The 27954-nt window shown below is 41.4% G+C and overlaps 2 protein-coding genes across 5 annotated transcripts in view; both read right to left on the reverse strand.

Annotated features, from left to right (window-relative positions):
- LOC126616695 (ETO1-like protein 1) overlaps positions 1 to 27954 on the reverse strand; it is a 93185-nt gene that overhangs the window by 42384 nt on the left and 22847 nt on the right. The window lies entirely within an intron of this gene.
- LOC126616696 (uncharacterized) overlaps positions 1 to 27954 on the reverse strand; it is a 103849-nt gene that overhangs the window by 28484 nt on the left and 47411 nt on the right. The window lies entirely within an intron of this gene.

Genomic DNA, 27954 nt, shown 5'->3' on the forward strand with positions numbered 1-27954 from the left:
CTCTTTATTGAATTCATACCAAATGTTCTTTGTTACATAGGATGCCGAACGGCTGTAGCTTAACACTTGTACAATGTGAGTCTATTTGTAATAGTACTTCAAGTGGTCAGCATTCCATGGATGGCCAAGGGTCTTGCCGTCAGAGTTTCTGAGCTTGTAGGAGCCAGGGCGGCTGATACCGACGACCTCGAACGGTCCGTCCCAGTTAGGACTGAGTGTTCCTTCACTCGGGACCCTATCACAGAGTAATCTTTTCTTCAGTACCCAGTCTCCCACTTTGAAAGAGCGAGGTTTGACCCTTGAGTCGTAGTAATTGGAAATGCGCTGCTTGTAGGCGACATTCCTCAGGTGAGCCTGATTTCTATGTTCCTCGACTAGATCCAGGTTGAGGGTGAGTTGTTTGTCGTTCTCACTCTGCATGTAATTCTGGATTCGGTATGTTGCTTGCTCAAGCTCAACCGGGACAACTGCTTCTGTACCAAAAGCAAGTGAGAATGGAGTTTCTCCTGTGGAAGTCCGATATGAAGTGCGGTATGACCAAAGAACTTGGGGTACGAATTCTGGCCAACAACCTTTAGCTTTGTCTAAGCTAGTTTTCAGAGTGCGCTTGATTATTTTGTTAACGGCCTCGACTTGTCCATTAGACTGGGGATGGGCTGGAGAGGCAAAACATAAGTTGATGTTGAACTTAGAGCAGAACATCTTGAACTTCTTGTTGTCGAACTGCCGCCTATTGTCCGTGACGATCGCATTGGGAATGCCGAATCTACAGAGGATGTTCTTCCATACGAAGTCTTCTATTTTTCCCTCAGTAATGGTTGCCAAGGGTTCTACTTCAGCCCACTTTGTGAAGTAGTCAACTGCAACGATTGCATAGCGGACCTTGCCCTTCCCTGCAGGCATTGGGCCGATCAAATCAAGTCCCCATTGGGCGAAGGGCCAAGGGCTGATCATAGAAGTGAGCGGCTCGGGAGGGGAGTGAGGGATAGTTGCGTAGCGTTGACACTTATCACATGAGCGAGATATTCTGATGGCATCTTGGTGGAGTGTTGGCCAATAGTATCCTTGGCGAAAAGTCTTGTGTGCTAGGGATCGAGACCCAGCATGATCTCCGCAGACTCCTTCATGTATTTCTCGAAGGACAATTTCCGCCTCCGCAGGTGTAAGGCATCTTAGGTAGGGCAGGGTAAAACCGCGCTTGTAGAGTTGGTCATTAATGATCAGGTAGCGAGCAGACTTGTATCGAATCTGCTTAGCTTGGACTTTGTCATTTGGGAGGGTGCCATGGGCAAAGAATTTATAAATTGGGATGATCCAACTATCTCCTTGTTGTAAATTGCACACTTCCGCGACCATGGTGCTTGGTGCTGCCAACAATTCGACATGAATTTTTCTCCCAATCTTGTCTTCCACTGCCGAGGCGAGGCGGGCCAAAGCGTCTGCATGACTGTTTGCCGCTCGAGGAACTTGGGTGATCTGGTAGTGGAAGTGCTTGAGCAAAAGTCGTGTTTGCGCAAGATATGCTGCCATGGAGCTATCCTTAGCATCAAAGTTGTTCGTGACTTGGTTGACCACTAATTGGGAGTCACTGAAGATATCAATTTGTTTAACTCCAAGATGCTTGGCCAAACGTAAGCCTGCTAGAAGGGCTTCGTATTCGGCCTCGTTGTTCGATGCCTTGAATTTGAAACGAAGAGCGTATTCTATCGCCACTTTGTCAGGGGTAGTGAGGACTAATCCTGCTCCGTAGCCCTGTTGGTTGGATGAGCCATCAACATACAGACTCCATGCTGGGGTTGTTGATTCTATCTTCTGAGCTTCCGATGGTAATGAAGCTATTACTTCAGGTGTAGAAGCAATGTCAACAGGATATGTGAAGTCGGCGATGAAATCTGCTACTGCTTGACCCTTTTCGGCTGGTTTTGGTTGGTAGGAGATGTCAAACTCACCCAATGCTATCGCCCATTTGATCATTCGCCCAGACGTGTCAGGACTCTGGAGTATCTGTCAAAGAGGGTGATTAGTAAGCACGATGATGGCGTGTGTTTGGAAATAAGGGCGAAGTTTTCGAGCAAACATGACCAATGCTAGAGCTAATTTCTCAATGTTGGAGTATCGTGTCTCCGCATCTTGTAGGGCATTGCTAGCATAGTAGACGGGCCGTTCGACACCACTGTCGTTTCGAATAAGAACAGAACTGACTGCTGAAGCCGAAACCGATAGATAGATAATGAGAGTGTCACCAACTTCTGGTTTGGAGAGCATAGGGGCTTTACTCATGTACTCTTTGAGGTTCCTGAATGCCTTGGCACATTCCTCCGTCCATGTAATGTACTTCTTATTTCCCTTGAGTGCTTTAAAGAAAGGAGCACATCTGTCTGTGGCCTTAGAAATGAATTTGGTTAAGGCTGCCACCTTGCCAGTAAGGCTTTGGATGTCTTTTGAAGTTACTGGCTCTTTCATGTCGAGGATTGCTTTGATCTTTTCGGGGTTAGCTTCAATGCCTCGTTGGCTAATCATGAAGCCTAAGAATTTGCCAGAGCCCACGCCGAAGGCACATTTGTTGGGGTTCAACCTCATTCGATACCTCTTTAGAATGGTGAAAGTTTCAGATAGGTTGGTGATGTGTTGGTCAGCATGTTTGCTCTTGACTAACATATCATCAACGTAAACTTCCATGCTCTTCCCAATCTGTTCGGCGAACATTGAATTGACCAGTCTCTGATAAGTTGCTCCTGCATTCTTTAGACCGAAGGGCATGACTTTGTAGCAATATAGTCCCCTGTCAGTAGTGAAGGCTGTGTGTTCTTGGTCTGAGGGGTTCATGAGGATTTGGTTGTATCCTGAATAAGCGTCCATGAAGCTCAAGAGCTCACACCCTGCCGTAGAGTCTATAAGTCTATCAATGAGAGGAAGGGGGAAACTATCCTTCGGGCATCCTTTGTTTAGGTCGGTGTAGTTGACACACATTCTCCACAAGACCTTTTGAAGCAGGAGACTTTCCTTGGTCGGATTTTTCTTAACAAGGACAACATTTGCTACCCATGTTGGGTAATTGACTTCACGGACGAAGCCTATGTCCTTGAGTTTTTCAACTTCTGCTTTCATCGCCTCGTATCGTTCAACATCATAAGATCTTCGCTTCTGTTTTACTGGTTTGGTCTTGGGATCAATACTCAAGTGGTGACAGATGATATCGGGAGAGATGCCCGGCATATCTTTATATGACCAAGTGAAGACCTCGGCGTTCTCTTGCAAAAAGAAGATCAGCGACAACCGAAGGGGTGGTGACAAAGTGGTGCCAATCTTCACCATGCGATCTGGATGGTCTTTGGAGATAGAGACATTCTCTAACTCTTCAGCGGGTTATGCTTACTGGGTGAATGAGTCATCTCGAGGGTCGTCGGGTTGACTGTTGCCATCATGAAGATCCGAGTTGGCTTCATCTGGACTGGTCTTTACTACCTGGTTATGTATAGAGAGGGTCTCCTTGGGGACAGGCAGGTGTTGTTGCTTAACTGAAGTGTTGTAACATGATCGAGCACTAAGTTGATCTCCCCTGATGTATCCATTGCCGAAAGGGGTTGGAAACTTCATCAACAACATATGTGTGGATACCATGGCCTTGAGATCATTGATGCCTGTGCGCCCAAAGATGACATTGTATGCCGTCGGGCAATTGACCACTAGGAAGTTAGTGGTAATAGTAGCTGTGTAGGGGCCTGTACCAATGGTGAAGGGTAAGTGTATACTCCCTAAAGGTTGCACGATATTGCCAGAGAAGCTTATCAGAGGAGAAATCGAGCGATCGAGCAAGTGTTCAGCTACATTAAGTGCCTTGAAAGCTTCAGCAAACATGATATTAACTGAAGCACCTGTGTCTATCAGGATTCGTTTCACATCAAAATTTGCTATGTGAGCCTCCACGATCAACGGGTCGTTGTGAGGGTAGATGATACCTCTTTCTTCCTCAGGGTAGAAACATATTGGATCCCAGTTAGGCTTTTGATACTTGCCTCCCCTGATGTCTTCCACGTGAAACACTTGATGGCCAAGTCTCAAAGTTCGTTCACTGTTTTTCATGGCCCTATTGGAAGATTCAGACATAGGTGTGCTGCCGCTTATAGAATATATCACATTCACCTGGCGTTGGTTACGGTTATCCCTTGGAGGGTGAAGGAGGAACTGATCAAATTTTCCTTCACGTGCCAAAGCTTCAATATGATCACGGAGGATGACGCACTTCTCGCCATCATGGCCATTATACTCGTGGTAGCAGCAAAACATGCCTGTGTTTTTCGTGGACTTGTAATCTGGCTGTCTTGGCTTTGGCTTTGGTATCAGATGAGCTATACTGGGGTAGATGGCCGCGCATGTAGCGTTCAAAGGTATGTATGTCTCATACCTCGGGGTAGGGCCTGTCTTGACATATGATTGGCCCACTGCATTGACTGCCTGGGGACGGGCGTTATTGTGACGATATCCTGAGTTATCGCGATAGTGCCCCTTATTCTTTTTATTAAAATGAGATTGGTGAGGATGAAAATCTTTCCTTTTGCCCTGGGATTGATATGTCTGCTGACTTGGCGAAGCATTAAATGAGGCAGGGGGTGTGCTGCTACTGTTTGGAAGGTTGATGTCTTCTCATTCGGTTGGATCTGGCATCCACTCCCTACTTGCTGATAAGGGGTGACTGTAGGGGGTTTCCCTTGATATGTCATTGCCTCGGCGGAGGCATGGTTGTAAGCTTGTGCCATCACCTCAGAGTAAGTCTTCCAAGTGTTGGCATTGATCATGTACTTAAAGAAACAGTCACGTAAGCCTGCCGTGAAGGCCTTGAGGGCGGTCTTGTCATTTGCCTCAGCGCAACGAGAATACTCATGGCTGAAGCGACTAGCATACTTTCGTAATGACTCGTCCGGCTTCTGGCGAATAGTGTACAAGTTATCTGCGGAATGCAAGCGATCGGTCTGGAAGATGTGTTGAGAGACAAACAGCTTCCTCAACTCTTCAAATGAGTCTACTGTCTCAGGTGGAAGACGGCAATACCAGTTTAAAGCTCCGCCAGAGAGGGTAGAGGGGAAGAGAAGGCACCGTTCTTCGTCGGTGTGTCTCCGGTATACCATGGTGGACTCAATGACGTTAAGGTGTTCAATCGGGTCTTCCTTTCCAGTATAGAGTTGTAAGCCAAGCTTCTGCTTTGTCTTTGCTTAGAGGGGGTGTTGAGGATCCTTCTTGTGAGGGGGCCAGGCCTGGGTTGGTTCCAGTCAGGTATCTCGGCTTGACGTTCAGCCTTCAACTTGTTTACTTCCTCCAGGAGTTGTAGGACAAGGGGGTCCTGAGTGGAGTCGTGCACCACTGAAGTTTTCTTCCGTAAGTCCCCATCGCCTCTTGGAAGTAGGAAAGTTTGATCAAGATAGCATGATTTTTCCTTGGACTCGTCACACTGACTCCTAGAGTGAGTATGTCGGAACATTTCCGAGTCCCCTGTACCTTTATGTTCTTCTGGGACTTGTTGCCCATTCCCTAGATTAACTGCTGGCCTGGGTCGTGGGAGAGGACCGAGTCTTTCAGAAACTCTTGGGTCATTGATCTTTGAGCTTATGTGGATGGGATTCTCTCGACGTTGTTTTAGGAAGTCTCGACAATCGCGATAGACGGCTTTTGATCCTTCCACTCCTTCTGTGAGGAGGTGCTTTCCTCTACTCCTTCTGCTTCGGGTTGAAGCAGCTGGATTGAGAGAAGTCTCATGTTGATTATCACATTGATGTGTAGCTCGATCCCTATCAGGGATATCCGTGTTGGATATCGGTGACCCTCCGTGTTGGGGGCATTCAGATGATTGTTGACCTCAGCAGGGGCGACGAGCTTGTGTGCTTGAGCATGCCTAGCCTCGTGAAGCATCTCGAAAAGTTTTTCATACTGCTCCTGGAGGACCTCGTTCCTCATCACTATCTTATTGTTCTGAGCTTCTAACTCATCGACTTTAGCTTGAAGAGTAACTCTATTTCCTTCCTGCTTTCATTGCTTCATACTAGGTCCAATGGGGGTGTCATTCTATGTGCTATGGCTTCTTTCGCTCCCCATGTTGGAGAGAGATGTTTGGCCAAAAGAAAGTGTACGAGTGGTGAAAACCAGCTTGACAAAGTTGAAGAGAGTGGGAATAAGTGTCGATTTCCCACAGACGGCGCCAAATGTTGATGCACAAAATCAGCGAGGACTTTGGTACAACAGAAAGTGTCAGGTTTGTGACATTCGCTTGGTTGCTTCGATCACTAGTGAAGATAAGTACGTAAATGAATAGGGACAGGGAAGCAAACACAAGATGTACGTGGTTCACCCAGATCGGCTACGTCCACGGAGTAGAGGAGTTCTCATTAATTGTAAAGGGTTTACACAAATACATAGGTTCAAGCTCTCATTTTTTGAGTTCTAGTGAATAGTTTAGTACAAAATGACATTAGAGATTATTGTGGGAGAATGATCCCTATTTATATAAGAGAGTTTCTAGTTTTGTTCTAACATTGACACGTGTCGTGTTGTGATTGGCTTCTGATGTTGACACGTGTCGAGCTGTGATTGGCTTCTGATGTCGACACGTGTCGCATTGTGATTGGCCTCCTGGTTGAAGGGAAGCTCTTCTGGGTCCTTGACGGTATAACGTTGACCGGTGCTCAGTAGTTTCGGGATTGGTCAAGTATGGCACAAACAAACTTCATACCTAAGAATGCACCTCTGACAACCCTCTCAGGCCCATCCAACCTGATCGAAGGATACGGTAAGACACGTATAATGTTGTCCAATGGTACAATCTTGACCATTGCTGATGCACTCTATTCTCCACGTTCCGGAAGAACGTTACTAAGTTTCAAGGACATTAGAGATAACAATTACCACGCTGAAACCCACGTAGAAAACGGAGTTGAATTTCTATGCATAACTTCCTATGAATATGGCCAGAAGCGTATTCTAGAGAAGATGGAGCGTAACCCGAGTGGTCTGTATACTACGACCATACGCCCCATCGAATGTCACTATGTGGCCGGCCCTACCACAGGGACCGCGCACGAAATTACACTTTGGCATGATCGTTTGGGACATCCTGGACGAATAGCGATGCGCCGTATCCTCAAAATTTCACACTGGCATCCACTAACCCGAAGCTTAGGTTCGATCCATGAAATTGCATGTCAAACATGTTCTATGGGAAAACTTATTACTAAGCTTTCTTATGACAAGATTCGTTCGAATCCTCCCATTTTTCTACAACGGATTCAGGGGGACATTTGTGGACCGATTCAACCTCCCTGCGGACCATTTAGATATTTTATGGTTTTGGTTGACGCTTCTACACGTTAATCACACATGTGCTTGTTGTCCACAAGGAACGCTGCATTCTCCAAACTGTTGGCTCAGGTTATCAAGCTCAGGGCTCACCACCCTGATTATCCGATCAAATCTATTCGATTGGATAATGCTGGAGAATTTACATCTAAAACTTTTGATGACTATTGCATGTCGGTTGGGGTTGAAGTTAAACATCGTGTACCCCATGTTCACACCCAGAACGGCCTGGCAGAGGCTTTCATTAAGCGTTTACAAATGATTGCTCGATCGTTGGTTATACGTACCAAGCTCCCGATCGCTGCTTGGGGCCATGCAATATTGCACGCAGCAAAGTTGGTCCGCCTGAGGCCTGTTGCGACACAACCATTTAGTGCCCTTCAGTTGGTCACCGGATGCAAACCCGACATATCGCATCTACGCGTTTTTGGTTGTGCGGTCTATGTGCCGATTTCGCCGCCCTTACGTACAAAAATGGGGCCTCAGCGAAGGATGAGAATCTATGTCGGATATGATTCTCCTTCGATTATTCGTTACTTAGAACCTTTAACATGCGATCTATTTACCGCTCGTTTCGCGGATTGTCACTTCTATGAGACAGTCTTCCCGCCGTTAAGGGGAGATAAGAACGTCAACGTTCCTAATGAACGACGTGAATTATCGTGGACGACTACCATTTTGTCTCATTTAGATCCCCGTACTGCTCAGTCTGAAGCTGAAGTGCAGCGCATATTAGATCTCCAGAGCATAGCTCAGAGCATGTCAGATGCTTTTACCGATCTAGCGCGCGTGACAAGATCACATATTCCAGCTGCGAATACGCTTGCAAAGATAGATGTACCAAATATATGACGGACTACCCTCCTGGAAGCCCGGGACGCCAATTCTGGTGATCCATGTACATTAGTGGCTAGCCAATCATCTGCCCCTACACAAAAACGTGGCAGACCCCTTGGTTCAAAGGATTCACACCCCCGGAAGAGGAAAACCACGGCACAAGGTCCTGAAGAGCCTACCGTGAATCCGACTATCGCTTACTCATTTTACCCAACTCATGAGGAAATTCTAGATTATGGAAGCGTCCTTGAAAAGACGAATCCTCCTCTCGAGAATCGTGAGATTTCGGTCTATTATGCTAGCTTAGATGATGTGTGGCGTAGAAATGAGATGATTGTCGACGATGTATTAACATTTGCAGTAGCTACTGAGATCATGTTGAGCGATGACATTGAACCGCGTTCCGTTGATGAATGTCGACGTAGAGCTGATTGGTCAAACTGGAAACAAGCAATCCAAGTCGAACTTGATTCACTTGCCAAACGTAAGGTGTTTGGACCTGTAGTTCCTACTTCTCCACATGTGAAGCCCGTTGACTACAAGTGGGTTTTCGTTCGGAAGCGTAATGAGAAGAACGAAATTGTGCGTTACAAAGCTCGTCTTGTAGCACAAGGTTTCTCACAACGCCCCGGGATTGACTATGATGAAACTTACTCACCCGTTATGGATGTGATTACTTTTCGATACCTTATCAGTTTGGTAGTTTCCGAAAAACTGGATATGTAGCTGATGGACGTAGTAACCGCGTATCTCTATGGGGATCTTGATACGGAAATTTATATGAAAGTTCCCGAAGGACTTACATTGACTGGTTCAAATATTTCCAAACCCCGGAACACGCTCTCAATTCGGCTGAGGCGTTCACTATACGGTTTGAAACAATCCGGAAGAATGTGGTATAACCGTCTGAGTGAGTATTTGACTAGTCATGGATATGTGAACAACGAACTATGCCCTTGTGTGTTCATTAAGAAGTCACATTCCGGATTTACGATTGTTGCAGTATATGTCGATGACATGAATCTCATCGAAACTCCTGAAGAGCTCGCGAGAACTGCTTCGCACCTGAAGTCGGAATTTGAGATGAAAGATCTAGGAAAAACTCGATACTGTCTCGGTCTCGAGATAGAGCATTGTTCGGATGGAATCTTAGTACATCAATCAAACTACACCCAGAAGGTATTGCGCCGTTTTAATGAGGATAAAGCGAAGTCTTCGAATACTCCTATGGTCGTTCGTACGCTAGATGCAAAGCGAGATCCCTTCCGTCCGAAGGAGGATGATGAAGAGATTTTGGAGCCTGAAGTTCCTTACCTAAGTGCGATAGGCTCTTTATTGTACTTAGCTCAATGCACTAGACCCGACATCTCATTCGCTGTTAATCTTTTGGCAAGATACAACAATGTACCAACACGCAGACATTGGATTGGCGTGAAAGACATTTTCCGTTACCTTAAGGGTACTACGGATTTGGGCTTGTTCTATCCCTACGAATCCTCGAGTGATGCCGCACCCTATGCTCATCGGGTTGATTCTTGCCTTGTTGGTTATGCCGACGTTGGATACTTATCTGATCCGCACAAGACGCGTTTTCAAACGGGTTATGTCTTTACCGTTGGAGGCACTGCAATATCTTGGAGGTCAACTAAACAGACCTTAGTTGCCACTTCGTCTAACCATGCTGAAATTCTCGCCTTACATGAAGCAACTCGGGAATGCTTTTGGTTGAGAGCAGTAGTGGGCCATATTCGAAGCTCCTGTGATCTTCATCCCGCCGTTAATGTCCCGACGACGATTTTTGAAGACAACGCAGCTTGTATCGAACAGCTCAAGAAGGGTTACATCAAAGGAGACAACACCAAGCATATTGCGCCGAAGTTCTTCTTTACACATCAACAACAAGAGCATCAGAAGATTGAAGTCACGCAAATCCGATCACAAGACAATCTGGCCGACCTCTTCACCAAATCACTACCGAAGGCGACATTTCAGAAGCTTGTTTATGGAATTGGTATGCGTAAACTTTCTGAGTTGTAACTTTGCTATTTCTCTTTGGAATTATGTCAAACTCAGGGGGAGTATCTTCTGGATACTTGCTTGATCTTAATGTACTCTTTTTCCCTACGATTATGAGCATTTTTCCCACTGAATTTTTGCTACCTAACTAGGTTTTAATGAGGCACCCACATTGGGCTGGTCATATCCCTGATGACGTCCTGTAGACGTTTCTTTTGACGTTGTATTTCTCACGCATTTTCCTTAGACTATGGATTTTGTCCTTACTCGGGTTTTTGCCATAGCCTTAGGGTTTTTTTAGTGAGACTTACTACTTATGCAAGTTCCTACCTTATTGAGAATAAGCGTTGTTCCTTGGAATCAGTGCCGACGAGTCGACTTCCTCAACTTCTGCATGATGCTGAATCTACCTTAAGTATTTGCACACTCAAGGGGGAGTGTTGTAAACATTCCTAGAATAAGTATGATTGTGTAAATCCTAGATTAGATTTGATTCTAGTTATCATTTCCTATTACAACTTGTATTACTTGGAGGAGAAGGAATATCTTCTCTCCCTTTACTACTATAAATAAAGCCCAATGTAGGAGGGATAACAACACACACATTCCCCTACAATTCTACAAACACACCTCTCTTCCCTCTCCCACTGTCGCCGACCCTCTCTATTTTGTCAGATTAAAATAGACCACAACATAAATTTTTTTTTAGGCATTTTGATCTAGATGCTTGGTTTTTGAAATTTTTAGACCAAACATCCAAGGCTTTTAGAGATTTGATTAAACTACTTTTCTACAATTTTAATTAATTTACTAATTAATTTCAAATTACACAAATTGTTGTTATAATTAATTTACTAATTAAATCCAACATAAAACAAATTCCTAAAATCTTGCAAAAGAAGATATTGTTAATTTATGTCCATTAATTAAATGTATTTCAAAAGAAAAAAAAAATTATGATAACAAAAAAATGTTGAATTATGGGTGCAATAATGTGGTACATTACTGGTACGTTATTGGAACATTATTGGCACATTATGTAAAATTTGTGTACAAATTAGTATTTTGATATGTTTTTTGTTTAGATACGTACTAAGCTACTGGTAAGTTTATATTCTCATAATTTTGGTACAAAAAAGCTAACGGCAAGTTATGTATAACCCTAAAACATATCGATGCGTTTCAAGTCAATATGAGTACATATCAATTCGGCATATGTACATTTCAATTTGGTAAGCATACATTTTAATTTGATATGCATGCGTTTTAATTTAGTATATGTACGTTTCAATTTAAGAATAAATTGTGTTGGTACATGTTTATTTTTAAAGAACGATGATACATCTCAATTCAATCATACTTGAATTTTTAGAGACAAATATAAAGAATGAGAAATAACCATAATGACAATAGTTACAATAATGAAGAAAAAAAGTTACAAATATTTTTGTATAAAATAAGGGAGCTTTATATATAGAGACAAAAACTTTCACTATATTTCAATGGACTCCACTAGTTTTTAAACATTTCAAGGAGAGACAAAAACATAAAAACAACTAAAGCTTAGCCCAAAAACATGAAAACAACATTTTAAAATACCAGCTATACCCCTATGCTTTAGGGCTGTTAATAGAATCCAACCCTCACAAATCCAACAAAATTAATATGTGCCATAAGCTTATCCTCAACTATTTCTGCAGAATCATTTTTGAAATTTTATGTAGAATTAGTTTATATCCTTTATTACTAGAATCCGTTCAACCCGTCATCGACCATTTTTGCAGAATCAGTCCAACCCGTCCTCGACCATTTTTGCAAAATCAGTTCAACCCGTTCTATAATTTTTGCATAATAAGTTCAACTCGTCTTTGACCATTCTTACATAATCAGTTCATCTGTCTTCGACCATTGAACATTTTTACAGAATCAATTCAAGCCATCCTCAACCATTTTTGCAAAAGCAGTTCAACCCGTCTTTGACCAATTTTGTAGAATCAATCAGTTCAACCCGTTTTCGACTATTTTTGCAGAATCAGTTCAACCCGTTTTTGACCAATTTTGCAAAATTAGTTCAACCCGTCTTTGACAATTTTTGCAGAATCAGTCCAACCCATCTTTGACATTTTTTTCAAAATCAGGTCATCCCGTCATCGACCATTTTTGCATAATCAGTTCAACTCGTCTTCGACCATTTTTGCAGAATCAGTTCAACCCGTCCTTAACCAATTTTCTAGAATCAGTTCAGCCCGTCCTCGTTCAACCCGTCATTGACCATTTTTGCATAATCAGTTTAACCTATTTTTGATCATTTTTTCAGAATCAGTTTCAAATATATGAATGATTTTTTTATATATTTTTTAGTAGAACCATTTTTTATAGTTTTTAGAAGAATCAATTTTCAATATGTACAACATGAACAAAATTACATACACGTCGCACTGAGTACCCGAGTCAATCAACAACCAAATTAAAAACTAAAAAATTAAACACTCATCCACCTCTTCAAAACTTCAGAGTCTAACTTCTGCACCAATCTGCACAAGTCTTTCTTATTGCCTTACAGTTTGTTGCATTCACTTTTTTTTTTTGGGTAGGTGACCTTGCATGCCATCTAATTTCTGCACCAATATGAACAAGTCTTTCTTATTGCTTCACATAAGGTCATTATTTTGGAGAAATTAGTGAGTCTGAACCCTGTCTAATCATATCCATACGGCACATGAGGTGAGAACCACCATGTACTAAAATGAGAGTTTAACGAAGCTGAAGACAATCTGGTACACTAAAACGTTCCTGAAGAACTGAAACATGTAAATTGAAAGCTGACCTTGTAGTCCAAATTGACCATGCCATTAGACATGTGCGGCTCATTTGCAAACTGTAAATAAAAGTCAAAATAAATGGGTTACATCGCGACTTCCACATTTTTTTCTACACAAGAAGAAAAGAAGGAACAATTTAAACCAAAGATGAATATTCACCTGAGCATTAGCCTTGAGAGTGAGCCGGCATCAGTTGTTGATCTTCCTTCAAATTTTAATAAGATCTATAAAACAAGACTAATTCTCTGATCAATGTGATCAGCTGTTGAGCCCTAATTGAAACCCAATCACCAATTCACACTTAGTAAACACGCAGACTTCCCAATTAACAACTCTTCGAGTACACAATCCACATATAGAAACCTCACCGGATGCGGTGACACTGACAACAACTTTGCGATCAAAGCCTTCATCGAAAACGTTGTCGTCGTAAACAGTAGTCTGCTGAAGAAGTTTGGTAGTACGCCAGAACACCACAGGTGCTGCTCATCCGGTTAAGAGCAGCAGCAGCAACAGAAGTCTGTTTTTCCTGGAGCTTGGAGCCGATTGAAACAGGGGAGGTATAATTAGGGGTGGTGATGGCGGAGTAGAGGCGATGGTCGGGAGGGACATAGATGAAGCCGTATGAGGAAGGAGGCCGGTCCTTCATCTCCAGGAGTGAGGGTTTGGAAGAAGAGGCAAATGGTTTTGAACGCGAGGCGATGACGCGTGAGGGAATTGCAGAGAAATATCAGAGAAAGTAGCAACGATAAGGGATGGAGGAGATAGATGTGTGCGAAATAATTTACCACCGTAATTTTGTAACTTAAATTCTATAAAAAAAAGGTTAATGATGTCATTTTCCATATGTATTAACTTTTGTTTCTCCTTGAAATATTTAAAAAATGTTGTCTCAATAAAAGATTAAGTATTAAAAGTGTATTCCATGTGTAATTTTTCCAAATTTTTAGATATATAATTGAATTTAAGAAGGGGATGAGATTCCATAAGAATATAACTTGTTGATGCACAAAATCAGTGATGACTTTGGTACAACAGAAAGTGTTAAGTTTGTGACCTTCGTTAGATTGCTCCGGTCACTAGTGTGGATAAATATGTAAATGGATAGAGACAGGAAAGCAAACATAAGATGTAGGTGGTTTACCCATATTGGCTATGTCCACGGAGTAAAGGAGTTCTCATTAATTGTGAAGGGTTTACACAAGTATATAGGTTCAAGCTCTCCTTTAGTGAGTACTAGTGAATGATTTAGTACAAATGACATTAGGCAATATTGTGGGAGAATGATCTCATTTTATAGAAGAGAGTTTCTAGCTTTGTTCTGACTTTGACACGTGTCGTGCTGTGATTGGCCTCAGATGTTGACTATGATTGGCTTCTGATGTCGACACGTGTCGCGCTGTGATTGGTCTTCTGGTTGGAGGGAAACTCTTGTGGATCCTTGATGGCATAACGTTAATCGGTGCTTAGTAGTTTCGGGATTGGTCAAGTATGGTACAAACAGTGCTCCCCTAAGTTCCCAAATGAGGGAAACTCCTCGGTTGGGGACTTGCAAGATCCAAGCCACTGAGTAATCACGAAACTTCTAAGTACCGAAGTGTGGTATCATTTTCACTTGCCTTATCTGTCTCATAGGTAGATGTGGCATCTTCTCTAGAAGTACTTTTCCTCCATCCAGGGGTGGTATCTTTAACTAATGGAGATGCACAAGGTAATGTATCAATTTCACTTGAAGCTTACTTGTAGTTTCGGGCTTGGTCAAGTGCGATACAAACCCTATAGTAAGAGTCCCCCAAGGCTTTGAGCTAGGAGATCTGCCGAAAGAGGTGACAGACAAAGTAAGCAATCAGAGTTCCAACCAATCAGTTTTAGATCAGAAATTTGATCTCGAGTTCTGGCTGATTGTTTTTCTTCTCCCTATCTTGCAGGCAGCAAGAAGGATAAAGAGAAGAAAAAGGAGAAGATACGATATGAGATACTTTTGCTTTTGAAAAAGTAACTTTCCACATGCTTATTCTTGAATTGGGCTGGAGGGTTTTCTGGCTTCTTCCAGAGTATAAGGTCGACTCAAGAATTTAAGGGTCAAAACAAGTCCATCAAATCAAGAGTTTGTTCGACCTTGATGATATGAGATACTTTTGCTGTTGACAAAGTAGTGAATGTGGTATGGCAAGGCGTTGCTCTTTGGCGACGGTACCAGCGAAATGTTGTTGAAGTTTCTTAAGCTCTTCGGATAAGACAGCGATGCTAAGCTTGGATTTGATTTAGACTTCTCCATCTGGATTATGCGGTTCTGCAGGAAGGGCTTCGTGCTATAATGATCTGTTTCAGCTCATGTTGAACCTTCTACTTAGTAGGAGTGGTGTGGAACCTTTGCATTTAAATGGTCTTTTAGAGCGCTACTTCTCAGCGACTCATCCATACTTGGCAGCTTCAGTGTAAATAGCCAGTATCGTATCAATTGTTCTGAGGTATTTGCCGAAGGGATTCGTGACCTTGACAACAGTTGAGGATGGTTACTCAAGAGCAACGTTAGGCAAGCAACCATGAAAAGATTCCAGGCAATCAGTTCCAGATCGGAAGTTTGATTTTAGCTTTCAACTGATTGCGTTCTTTCTCCTTGTCCTGCATGTAAGAGCAAAGGCAAATGAAAAGATAGGGAAAAAGCATAATATGGGATACTCTTGCTTTTAACCCTGATGATATGAGATACTCTTGCTCTGGTGTGACTGGTTTGCAGAGGTATTATTGGGGGGGGGGAGAAGAAATCTGAGTATTTCGAGAGGCTTGGTTGGGAGTGCCCTCTCGGATATGAGGAAGGGTTGAGCATTTTTGCAGGTCTGCCTGTCCGTGGAGGATGAAGGTCGACATATATAGGAGTTTCCCCAATAACAAGTAGTAATGCAATTCCTTTACCCTTCTTGGTATAGCAATGTAGTGGGAGCTGCAAGCTTCACGTGTTTTAACTTTGTCATAACACTTTGAAAAAGTGGTCTGTGGTATCCGAAGAGCTGATGTTGTGTTTGAAGATTGTAGACAAGCTTTATCCAAGGAAATCTGGCTCTCGAAGTTAGGAGAGTGGTGCCTCTTTGGTTTTCGAACAAGTAATCCTGTCGGGGATTTGGTTCTCGAGATTTGGAGAACGGTGCATCTTCAATTTTTGAGAAAGCAATCCTGTTGGGAATCTAGCTTTCGAGATTCAGAGAGCGATACCTCTTCGATTTTTGAGAAAGTAATCATGTTGGGAGTCTTGCTCTCTAGATTCGGAGAGCGGTACCTCTTCGATTTTTGAGCAAGTAATCTTGTTGGGAGTCTGGCTCTCGAGATTCAGAGAGCAGTGCCTCTTCGATTTTTAAGCAAGCAAGTTTTCTTTAATGTGAGTAAAGGTTGGGCATTTTTGCCAGTTTGCCTTGCCATGGACCACGGAGGTTGACACACATAGGGACTTTCCAGTTATCAAGCAATGGTGTTGTTCCTTTACCCTTATGGGTAATAATAGGGTAGCTGGACCTTCAAAATTTATGCGTCTAAACTTTGTCAGAGATCTTTGGCAAAGTTATCTGTGGTACCCGATGAGCTGATGTTGCGTATGGAGATTATTGACAGATTTTACTCAGGAAAATCCGTTTCTTGAAATCCGAAGAGTGGTGCATCTTCGATTTTTGAACCAACAGCCCTGTTGCCCTTTCTTTTATAAGGGCACCAATTGTGTGTAAGAAGTACGTTCAGAGAGTTATTGTTTGTAGGAAATTTCCCCTTATTTTTGTACTTCAGAGATTTATTGGACTCATTTTTGCTTCATCATTTCTGAAAATGTCTGGCCTATCTGACCGTCGTTTTGACTTGAACTTTGGTGAGGAGGTAGCCATATCTCCTCAAGACAACATATGGCGCCCATCCTTCTTATCCCCTACTGGTCCCTTACCATTGGGGACTTTGTGATGAAGAATGATATGACCGCTGCGGTGATGGCCAAGAACCTTCTCACTCCTAGAGATAATAGACTATTTTCCAAACGGTCTGATGAGTTGGCTGTTAAGAATTCTCTGGCTCTCAGTGTTCAATGTGTGGGTTTTGTGTCTAACATGGCCCAACGCTTATTTGCTCAAACCCGCCAAGTTGAATCATTGGCGGCTGAAGTGATAAGTCTCAAATATGAGATCAGAGGGCTCAAGCATGAGAATAAATAGTTGCACAAGCTCGCACATAACTATGCTACAAACATGAAGAGGAAGCTTGACCGGCTGCAGGAATCTGATGGTCAGATTTTACTTGATCATCAGAGGTTTGTGGGTTTGTTCCAAAGGCATTTATTGCCTTCGTCTTCTGGGGCTGTACCATGTACTGAAGCTCCAAATGATCAACCTCCGGTGCTTCATCCTTCTAGGGTTCTGCTCAATACTGAGGTTTCGAATGATCACCCTCCGGTGCCTCCTCTTTCTAGGGCTTTGCCGACTGCTGAGACTTCATCTGAGCAACCTTTGTGAAGGCTCTCTCTTGTTTGTTTATTTTGATTCATGTATATGTACATATCTGTAACTTATCGGAGATATCAATAAATAAGCTTTGCTTCATTTCAACGTATTGTGTTAAATACACTAATACTTTGCTGAGTTCTTTGAATTTCTTTTTGTTGAAGTTTGCATGTTGAAACTTCGTGGGAGTGCTCCCTTAATTTCCTGACTAAGGAAAATTTCTCGATTGGAGACTTGAAAAATCCAAGTCACTGAGTGGTCATGAGACTTCCGAGTATCAAGGTGCAGTAGCATATGGTAGGAGTCCCCCAAGTCTCCGGTCGAGGGAATTGACGAATGAGGTGTCATGCTAGTAGCCAAGTTTCTAAAGTTACAAAACTTCACTATTTTCCTTTCTAAATGGTAACTCAAAACTCCTATTTCATATACATTTGTTATGAAAGTTGTTAGGCTCAAAGAAGGGGAGGCCTAGGCTTTTTTTTTTCTTTTTCGAATTTTCGAATTTTCGAATATATATATATATATATATTTTTTTTTTTTTTTGAAGCTTTGTAAGTGAAGCTTTGGTGTTGAAGCTTTTATAGGTGAAGCTTTTATAGGTGAAGCTTTGGTGTTGAAGCTTTTGTAGGTGAAGCTTTGGTGTTGAAGCTTTGTAGGTGAAGCTTTTGTATTGAAGCTTTGTAGGTGAAGCTTTGGAGTTGAAGATTTTGTAGGTGAAGCTTTGGAGTTGAAGCTTTGTACGTGAAGCTTTGATGTTAAGACTTTGTAGGTGAAGCTTTGATGTTAAAGCTTTGTAGGTGAAACTTTGATGTTGAAGTTTTGTAGGTGAAGCTTTGAAGTTGAAGCTTTTGTAGGTGAACCTTTGAAGTTGAAGCTTTTGTGTTGAAGCTTTGTAGGCGAAGCTTTGGAGTTGAAGTTTTGTAGGTGAAGCTTTGGAGTTGAAGCTTTTGTAGGTGAAACTTTGGAGTTGAAGCTTTGTAGGTGAAACTTTGAAGTTGAAGCTTTGTAGGTGAAGCTTTGATGTTGAAGCTTTGTAGGTGATGCTTTGAAGTTGAAGCTTTGTAGGTGAAGCTTTGATGTTGAAGCTTTTGTGTTGAAGCTTTGTAGGTGAAGCTTTGGAGTTGAAGCTTTGTAGTTGAAGCTTTTGTAGGTGAAGCTTTGGAGTTGAGGCTTTGTAGGTGAAGCTTTGAAGTTGAAGCTTTGTAGGTGAAGCTTTGATGTTAAAGCTTTGTAGGTGAAGCTTTGATGTTGAAGCTTTTATGTTGAAGTTTGTAGGTGAAGCCTTGGAGTTGAAGCTTTTGTAGGTGAAGCTTTGGAGTTGAAGCTTTGTAGGTGAAGCTTTGATGTTGAAGCTTTGTAGGTGAAGCTTTGAAGTTGAAGCTTTTGTGTTGAAGCTTTGTAGGTGAAGCTTTGAAGTTGAAGCTTTTGTGTTGAAACTTTGTAGGTGAAGCTTTGGAGTTGAAGCTTTGTAGGTGAAGCTTTAGAGGTGAAGCTTTGATGTTGAAGATTTGTAGGAGAAGCTTTGAAGTTGAAACTTTTGTGTTGAAGCTTTGTAGGTGAAGTTTTGAGGTTGAAGCTTTGTTAGGTACCATGAATTGATTTTGCTTCACACATTTTTGATCAAGATAGTGTGAAGCTTTTGGCATTTGTAGTTGCCCTCCATTTGTTGAAGCTTTTGTTGGTGAAGCTTTTGTGGTGAAGTTTTTGTTGGGTACCATGAATTGATTTTGCTTCACACTATCTTGATCAAGAGTGTGTGAAGCTTTTGAGAATTGTAGTTGCCCTCCATTTGGTGAAACTTTTGTGGTGAAGCTTTGTAGGTGAAGCTTTGTTGGGTACCATGAATTGATTTTGCTTCACACTATCTTGATTAAGAGTGTTTGAAGCTTTTGAGAATTGTAGTTGCCCTCCATTTGTTGAAGCTTTTGTTGGTGAAGCTTTTGTGGTGAAGCTTTGTAGGTGAAGCTTTGTTGGGTACCATGAATTTGATTTTGCTTCACACTATCTTGATCAAGAATGTGTGAAGCTTTTGGCATTTGTAGTTGCCCTCCATTTGTTGAAGTTGTTGAATTTCCCAATTTCCTTTTTTTTTTTTTGGAAAAACTAGAAATTTGAAAATGTGGGAGAGACAACATATACAAATTTTGCTTCCTAACTGTTGAGTAAGAGATTGTGATGCAAGCCACACGTTGTAGTAGTCGAAGGTTTGGATGAACCATATAAATTGAATTTGCTTCGAACAGTCTTGATCAAGAGTGTGTGAAGATTTTTACGAGTTATAATGTCTGTATTGTTACAGAGGAGAAATGTCTGAAGCAGATGCAAAATGGCTGAAGAGCTTGATCTTCGTATACCATGTACTGAAGCCGTTGTTGGCTTGCAATAAGGCTTTGTTGGTGACTATAACTCTTGTTAGGCATAAGTGCTCCCCTAGTTGAGTTGTAAAGCTTGAGGGTTTTTGATTATTTGTGAATGCTACGAGTTCACATGTACAAGTTGTACCACTCGTCTTCTGGTTGGTGGGATGAATGGTGAGTTGCTTTCATCACTTGGTTGGTGGTATGAAGGTGAGTTCCTTCATCACCTGGTTGGTGGCATGAAAGAAAGTACGGGTTGTACATTTCATCACCTGGTTGGTGGCATGAAGATGAGTTCCTTCTTCACCTGGTTGGTGATAAGAGTGGCAAGTTGCCAAATAATATTAAAGTACGGGTTGTACATTTCATCACCTGGTTGGTGGCATTAAGGAGAGTACGGGTTGTACATTTCATCACCTGGTTGGTGGCATGAAGATGAGTTCATTCTTCACCTGGTTGGTGATAAGATTGGCAAGTTGCCAAATAATATTAGAGTACGAGTTGTACATTTCATCACCTGGTTGGTGGCACGAAGGTAAGTTCATTCTTCACCTGGTTGGTGATAAGAATGACAAGTTGCCAAATAATATTAGAGTACGGGTTGTACATTTCATCACCTGGTTGATGGCATGAAGATGAGTTCCTTCATCACCTAATTGGTGAGAATAAGGGCAAGGTGCCGAGACACATTGTAGCAAGTGTCGAATGACACAAAGTATGTTGAACCCTTTCGAAACACAGTTGGCTTATGTATGAATGTGTTGGAATGTATGATGTTTATGTATGAATGCGTTGGAGTGTATGATATTTATGTATGAATGTGTTGGAATGTATGATGTTTATATTGATTGACATGAGTGATGCTTATGAATGTTTTGCTATGTATGAAGGGATCTATGCTTTCGATATGTGAACCATGTTGGTTGTAACACTTAGTATCACATACTTTGTGTCAAAGTATGCATGTTGAAGCTCTGAGTTGGAGTATAAAGGTAGGTCAGCGTAGACCAAGTGTTCCAGTGCTAGGAATCCAAAAGACTCATAATAAGTTGCCTGAATTCCTTCTTCTTTAAATATTTGCCGAATGGCTTGTGTGACAAAAGATCTCAAGCGGTTGAGAGTCAAAACATTTGTAATGTGTATTCCTTCTTAAAATAGCATTTCCTTCAGTACCTAGTCCTCCACTTTGAAAGAGTGAGGCTTGGCCCCATAGTCATAATAGTCGACGGTACGTTCACCCCTGGTTGTCTTGATATGAATTTTTATCACTCTTGTTGTAATGGGCTTGCTGAGAGTAAAAATCATTCCTCTTACCAAGAGACAAATACGTTTGGTGACTTAGCAAGTAGCTAAATGAGGCAAGAGATGATGCAATGGGTGTCTGAATGGCCAAGATCTCCTCACTTGGTAGAACTTGACTTCCACTTCCCACTTGTTGATAGGGGTTAACCATATGGGGGTTCTCTTGGTATGTCCTTGCTTCGGCGGAGGCGTGGTTGTAAGCCTGCGCCATCAACTCAGAGTAAGTTTTCCAAGTGTTGGCATTGATCATGTACTTGAAGAAACAATCACGTAGGCCTGCCGTGAAGACTTTGAGGGCGGTCTTGTCATCTGCCTCAGCGCAGCGAGAATACTCATGGCTGAAGCGACCGGCATACTCTCGTAGTGACTCGTTCGGCTTCTGGCGAATAATGTACAAGTCATCTGCAGAATGTAATCGATCGGTCTAGAAGATGTGTTGAGAGACAAATAGTTTCCTTAGTTCCTTAAATGAGTCTACTGTCTTAGGTGGAAGATGACAATACCAGTTTAGAGCTCCGCCAGAGAGGGTGAAAGGGAAGAGAAGACATCGCTCTTCGTCGATGTGCATTCGATATGCCATGGTGGACTTAAAGAGGTTAAGGTGTTTAATCGGGTCCTCCCTTCCAGTATAGAGTTGTAAACCAAGCTTTTGTTTTGTTTTCGCTCGAATGGAGGTGTTGAGGATCTTTCTTGTGAGAGTGATAGGCCTGGGTTGGTTCCAATCAAGTATCTCGGCCTGACGTTCGACCTTCAACTTGTTTACTTTCTCAATGAGCTGTAGGACAAAGGGGTCTTGAGTGGAGTCATGTACCACTGGAATTTTCTTCTGTAAGTCTCCATCGACTCTTGGAAGTAAGAAAGTTTGAGCAAGAGCGTGTGGTTTTTCTTTGGATTCGCCATACTGACTTCTAGGGCGAGTCTGTCGGAATACCTCCGAGCCCCCTGTACCTTCATGTTCCTTTGGGACCTGTCGTTCCTTCCCTAAATTGGCAACTGGCCTGGGTCGTGGGAGGGGACCGAGTTTTTCAGAAACCCTTGGGTCATTGATCTTTGAGCTTATGCGGAAGGGATTTTTTCGACGTTGCTTTATGAAGTCTTTGCAGTCACGATAAACGGCTTTCGATCCTTCTAACCCTTCTGCAAGGAGGTGTCTTCCTCCATTTCTCCTGTTTCAGGTCGAAGCAGCTGGGTTGAGAGAAGTCTCATGTTGATCAATGTTTTGATGATTAGCTCGCTCCTCATCAGGGATACCCATGTCGAAGAAAGGTGACCCTTCGTGTTGGGGGGCACCTAGATGATGGTTGATGTCTACATGGGCAACAAGCTTGCGTGTTTGAGCATGCCTAGTTTTGTGGAGCGTCTCGAAGAGCTTCTTATATTGTTCATGAATGATCTCATTCTTTATTGCTATCTTGTTGTTCTGAGCCTCCAGCTCCTCAACTTTAGTTTGAAGAACGAGCTTCTTTAGTTGCTTCGCACTAGGTGCGAATGGGGTGTCGTTCTGCGTGCTGTGGCTTCCTTCCCTCCCCATGTTGGAGAGGGATGTCTGGTAAAAAAAGAGTGTACGAATGGTGGAAACCAGCTTGACAAAGCTAAAGAGAGTAAGAATAAGTGCGATTCCCACATATGGCGCCAAATGTTGATGCACAAAATCAGTGAGGACTTTCGTACAACAGAAAGTGTTAAGTTTGTGACCTTCGTTAGATTGCTCCGGTCACTAGTGTGGATAAGTATTAAATGGATAGAGACAATGAAGCAAACACAAGATGTACGTGGTTCACCCAGATTGGCTTCATCCACGGAGTAAAGGAGTTCTCATTAATTGTGAAGGGTTTACACAAGTACATAGGTTCAAGCTCCCCTTTAGTGAGTACTAGTGAATGATTTAGTACAAATCATATTAGGCAATATTGTGGGAGAATGATCTCCTTTTATAGAAGAGAGTTTCTAGCTTTGTTCTGACTTTGACACGTGTCGTGCTGTGATTGGCCTCTGATGTTGACACGTGTCGCGCTATGATTGGCCTCTAATGTCAACACGTGTTGCGCTGTGATTGGCCTCCTGGTTGGAGGGAAACTCTTGTGGATCCTTGATGGTATAACATTAACCGGTGCTTAGTAGTTTCGGGATTGGTCAAGTATGGTACAAACATAACTAGAATATAGGATTTAATCAAAAGTGAAAGCACTTTAATCTATAATTAGAAAATAACAAATGTTTAATCTCAAAAAGTCTAAAATAAGGAATCTGATTCTATTTTTTTTTTTGGGACAGTGGTAACAACGGTGACCAATAACTTAACAAACATAAATAATGCTAACAGAAACAATTGTATAAGTGTTCAGATGCAAGATTACTCTCTCGATCGTGCCCTAGAGAAAATGTCAAGGGGATCAAACCCCTGTTAACTAAGGGGGTGTGCTATCCACACACCCCATTTTACTTCTCACACACCCCTTGATAATTTATGTTCGTTGATCTTATTCAATTCATCCGATCCGACGGTCGAAAATTAAAAAGGTGTGTGAGAAGTAAAATGAGGTATGCGGATATCACACCCTTTAACTAAGAAGACAAGTGTCACAAGGAGGATGCAGGAAGAGGGTGGGCATAGTTGTCCATGTCACCTATTGTTGTGGGACACAAAAATCGAAATAAGACTGGAAGTACGGAAACCTTGGCTTAAAAAAAAAGTTATTGACCTTAATGTGGGATTTTCCATTTGTAACCTATTGTATTGTTACGTTAGATGTGTCTCCGTAGAAAAGAAGGACAAAGGAGAGAAAGAACCTCTTGCCACTATTTTTGCCCCCACTACTTTCCTTTTTAGTTTACTTCTCGGTTCCTCAACCACTTATCTTTGAGGCTGCCTAACCTTCCTTCTTTTGTATGGCCTAGCCTGTGATCCCTTAGAGCTCCTCTTCCAATAATAGGAACTTCCAACCCGTCGACTACACGCTCTAACTTAGCCCTTCCCGCATGAACAAAGGTAGCAATTCAACTTATTAGGTTATTAATAGATACTTGTTAAGATCCGTTTAATTTGATATCCCCATAATATAGAGGTGAGATTCACTACAAAAAAATATGAGCACTGCACACAATAAATTATCTGTGCCCTTTGAGGTCAAAGAGCACCAACATATGTGCCCATAGACCAATAGCAACAGTGCAACTACTATCTTAGTGTATGTGCCCTCTATGGGCGTCACAATTTCTAAAAGGGCACAATAATGTATGTTGTGCTGAAAAGTGTAAGCACAAATAAAGGTCCCTTTGTGCCCAGTTTTGACAAAATTGTTAGATGGCTGCTGCCACCCATGTTAGCACATTTATTGTTATTGTGCCCAATATGTCAACCATTTAAAAAAAAAATTAAAAACCGAAATCACCTACAAATTGAGATTGAGGCTAAACAAAAAATTATTTTTTCATAAAATTAAAACAGCCCACAACCACAAGCATCTATAATATTACAATTTACAGAGATATTCACAACCATTATATATAAAAACAACTAGAATTTTACATGTTGTATCCCCAACTAAAATTAGAAAGGTTTTAAGTGAATATCGGTTCTCTCAGGAATAAGAACATCAAATATTAAGGTTTTAAGTGAACCTGCCTGGTCAGGGGTGGCTTTGGTGGTTGATGGGTTTCGATGTGGCCATCGCATATAGAGAGGGAAAAAAATGATTGCCTGCTTCTGAACAACTGGGTCGTTTTGAATGGCCCCGGCAAGTACCTCAAACATCCATTTTTCTTGTACCTGCATCACCATGATCAAGCTCTCCTATAACCGCAGCAACTCCCCCATTCAAATCTGACCCTAAATCATAAATAAAATAAAATAAAATTCAACATAAAAAGAAAAGGTCAGTACGTATGATTTGAGTTCACGCTGCTCAGGGTCACCGACCCTGTTAAGTTTATTCATCATTGCTCGATCACTCTTGTTAATTTTATTTTTTGTTTCGTTTTGTTTTGGCTTTTCTTTAATAGCGTAGGCACACAAAACCAATCAAATTCATTCACCTACGTAAGCCACAAAAGTATGAATATTTTGTTTCAAATTTCAATCCCAAAAAACAGAACCAATCAAATTCATTCACCAATTGATGCAGCACACAACTTTGTAACTCAATCCCTATTATTGCACACAAATTCTTGACTTTTAACACAAGGCCCACCTCCAATTCCACATAGCAAAAGCTGGGCAATCAATAATTTCAATCCTAACTAAAACTTTAACAAAATTATAACCGAAATAACTCTAATCACTTTACCCAAAAAAAAAAAAAAAAAAAAGATAGATAGAAAGTGGATGTACCTGTAATATGAAACTGGCTGAAGTGAAGAACACTAAGATTTGTGCTTTGATGGTCAAATTTGTAGAGTGAGAGAAAGTACCCAGAACCAAAATCATATAAGGGTTGAGAAATTGGAATTTATTAGAATTAGGGATTCATTAATACAACTATGCCTCAACCCAATTCTTTTTTTTTTTTTTTTCATTTGGCCTAAAATAGAAAAAAACCAAAAACTTCAAGTTAAAAAATTAGAGAAATAAATCTGAAATTTTAGAGAGACAAAGTGAGGAGAGAGAAATAGGCAGAGGACCTTGGGCGAGGAGTCCATTGACAGCTTCGTTGGGGAGGACTTGAGCGCAGTTTTTCCCAATCTCCTTTAAGCTTTGCACCAAAAATTAAAAGCAACATATCATGATTGAAGAACACAACAGCTGAAGAGCACTGCCACGGTTCCATCAAGTAACACGACCATTACAACAAAGCAAGAGGGAAATATAAAGTCCTCACCTCAGGCTCGTGTGAAGAAGCAGAGCTGGAGGACGCCGCCACAGTTCGAGGTGAAGCTGGACGGGTTCAACTACTAAGACTCTCGTGTCTCGTTAACTACAACAAGTTGAGGTAGGTGGGAAAAGGATAAGAATGGCGATGAAGGTGAGAGAAGGATAGGACGGAGGCGAGACCGTTTGTGTCGTGGGTCATCGAGAAAACCGATCGGCTTCATCACCAGCTCTGGCCTCATCACCCATCGACGCCACTGCTACTTCTCTCTTTGTCGTCCCGTACGCCGCTCTCATACCTGCAAAACACACAAAACCCGAACAAAATCATATGTTTCTTAGATCTGAAATAGAAGAAATTTGGCTATGAATTTGTAGAAACTAACTTGAGGATCAGAAAGATGATGGGAAGAGGATTATAAAGGTATAATTTGACGGTCTGTGGTGACAAGTGGAAGGCTGCGCTGTAGCCTGAAATATAAGAAGGAGAGGAAGGATACGTGAAGGAAAGTGAATGGGAAGGAAGAGACATGATGAAAGGAAGAGAGAGAAGACTACTAACCTTTTTTCATCTTCAAGTTTTTCATATTTTTTTATTGTTATTTTGCACAAAAGGCACAATTATTTTTATACGTGCCGTTTGAAATCTAAAAAGTATATAGTGCAAATAATTCAAAATGTACATTTGATTTAAATATATACTTAGGGCATAAAATTTAATACTAAACGTTTGGGCCAAAAACAATAACTTTTATTTAAATATATTTAATCATAAAATACAAAACTACGTACGTTACCATGAGGTTAGAGTTGTGCGGCCCATGGTTTGTGACACTTGGGTGTGTAGCTCTTGGCGGACTGTCCTCACTTAAAATCACTTTCTGAAATTTGGAGTGAAAGATTCATGGTGTCCTCAGTTAAAATCACTTTTGAAACTTGGGGTGAGTGATTCATGGTGCTTTTCAATTGAACCAACATTTGACTTTGGGTTTCTTGGCTGGTCATTGAACAATTGATTAGAGAAAATGTTTTGGGCCTCATTAATTCTAGAAAAAAAATTCAGAGGAAAGTTTGGAGATAGAAGAGAGGTTTGTAACAATGTTAACCCTTGAGAAACATACATGTTATTGGTAGCCTCTGTAAAGGCACAAAAGTCATTTTGTCACACATAATATATTTAATTAATAAAAATTTCATTATTATAAATATGGACACATGCAATTGTGCTTATAAATCCTATTTATAGCACAAAAAATCTTTTGTGACTGATCATGTGCCCAATAATGTGTTTGTGTCCATCTTCTTTTACATTGGGCACAATATATATGGTGCCCTTTATTGAATGTGCACTTTTCCACCTTATTCTTGTTCAAACACACACAAACTTCTCATTTGTGTCCTTAATTTTGAACCCAAAGCCCATTTTTCTTTTAGTGATTGGTTGTGGTGATGATAGTGTAAAGTGAAATTAAACTAAATAGGTTTTAATAGGTACCCATTAACAATCCAATGAGTTAATTTGCCACCTCTACTTGAAGATATCATTGTGATTCATTAATACACTAAATTTAAATTTTTACTATACCATTTGATTAGTCTAAGTACACACCAAATGATGAGTCGTTTGCAATTCACACCACATAATGAGTCGTTTGCAATTGATACTTAATATGCTAATATACTATAAAATAAAAAATAAAACAAAACCACTTAGTATGACCGAAAAATAAATAATTTATAACTATTAACTGATTTACTATTTTTAATCGGTGCGACACATGAAACCATCATGCGATTAGTCCCTCACTGTTGTATACACAAAGACTAAGAGATGTTTCTTCAGAGGATACATTTGTCTTAATGACAATGAGAGTGTCTTTTATTTGTGGTGTGTTTAGACTTTGGAGTCGTTTCATCGTGTCCCAACAACAATTCACATGCTCGGTAGCTGCTTTGAACAAGTTGTCCTCAGTCAATTATTTTCTACCAAAGTA

The sequence above is a fragment of the Malus sylvestris genome, chromosome 3 (assembly GCF_916048215.2).
Source record: "Malus sylvestris chromosome 3, drMalSylv7.2, whole genome shotgun sequence".
NCBI classification, from domain to species: domain Eukaryota; kingdom Viridiplantae; phylum Streptophyta; class Magnoliopsida; order Rosales; family Rosaceae; genus Malus; species Malus sylvestris.